General features: G+C 36.1%; 1 protein-coding gene across 1 annotated transcript in view; it reads left to right on the top strand.

Moving 5' to 3' along the window:
- LOC107703394 (integrator complex subunit 1-like) overlaps positions 1 to 1478 on the top strand; it is a 39053-nt gene that overhangs the window by 4136 nt on the left and 33439 nt on the right. The window lies entirely within an intron of this gene.

Below are 1478 nucleotides of genomic sequence, written 5' to 3'. Positions count from 1 at the left end.
CAAAGTAGTTTCGCTTTCACAACGAAACAGCGTCACACACTGCGGCCTACAGTGAGCAGAGACCGGGGGCTAGCGTGAGGAACGGCGGGAGGGTTAGAGTGAGCAGAGGCGAGTGGGCTTGAGAACGGTGCGGCCGGCGATTTCGACGAAGGAACATCTGGAAGGACATGTGACGACTCCGGGCTGGACTCCGCTTCGTAGGCGATTGACAGCGCAAAGTTGTAGTATTTCCTCAGCAACCAGCACGGATCAGCATCAAAACTACAGCGAGAATAAAAGTTACGCCTTCTTTCTTTGCGTGAACATTTGGGTGGCGTTATGCAAATCTTCCCTAATAGCGATGTAGGTATGTGGGGGCGTATTAGAACGAGCCGTTTTAGGTAGGTGTGGCTGACTCTTAACTTTTATAAAGAATATCTCTTTGGATTTGAGACTTTAGTCTTTGCAACTTTACAGATCTTCTTTATGCACCAAGAGCTTGTAACACTCCAAAGAGAAAGGAAAAATTGAAATCGCATCATATGACCCCTTTAAAAACTTGTAGTAATATTTCTGAAAATGAGAAATGCTTGCATCCTTCATTGAATTGTTATTACTTCATGTGTTATCATATTTACACCATTCAAATGTCTGGTGTCTGAATTTTTTTTTTCCTTTAATTCAGGAGTGATGTCTTAAATGTTTAAAAACCGACAATAAAGACTTTTACATTGCTTTGCAAAAGTTTTCTATTTCAAATCAATGCTGTTCTTTTAAACGTTCTATTCATCAAAGAATGCTGAAAAACAAGGTATCTTAAGAAGCACATCTTTTTACAACATTAATAATAAGAAGAATCCTTTCTTGAGCAGGAAATCAGCATATTTTAGTATGATTCTGTGACACTGAAGACTGGAGTAATGGGCTTCTGAAAATTCAACTTTGCCATCACAGGAATAAATTACGTTTTAAAATATATTATTATCATTATTATTACAGTTATTTTAAATTATAATATTTCACAATATTACTTTTTTTGTATATTTGATCCAATAAACACCTTTGTGAGCATATGAGGCTTCTTTAAAAAATATATAAAAAAAAATAAATTGTACAGCTCCAAAACATTTAAACAGTAGTGTATATGTAACAATAATGTATAATATTTAGATATTTTATTTATATATAAATAAATGTCTTAAAGGGATAGTTCACCCAAAAATGAAAATGTGATGTTTATCTGCTTACCCCCAGGGCATCCAAGATGTAGGTGACTTTGTTTCTTCAGTAGAACACAAACGAAGATTTTTAACTCAAACCGTTGCAGTCTGTCAGTCATATAATGGAAGTGAATGGGAATCTCGGCTTTGAGAGTCAAAAAAACATGCACAGACAAAACCAAATTAAACCTTGCGGCTCGTCACGATACATTGATGTGTAAAGACACGAAACGATCGGTCTGTGCAAGAAACTGAACAGGATTTATATTGTTTTTTAAC

The sequence above is a fragment of the Sinocyclocheilus anshuiensis genome, unplaced genomic scaffold (genome assembly GCF_001515605.1).
Source record: "Sinocyclocheilus anshuiensis isolate Anshui unplaced genomic scaffold, SAMN03320099.WGS_v1.1 scaffold58, whole genome shotgun sequence".
NCBI classification, from domain to species: Eukaryota; Metazoa; Chordata; class Actinopteri; order Cypriniformes; family Cyprinidae; genus Sinocyclocheilus; species Sinocyclocheilus anshuiensis.
This window is presented reverse-complemented; position numbering and strand designations above follow the sequence as displayed.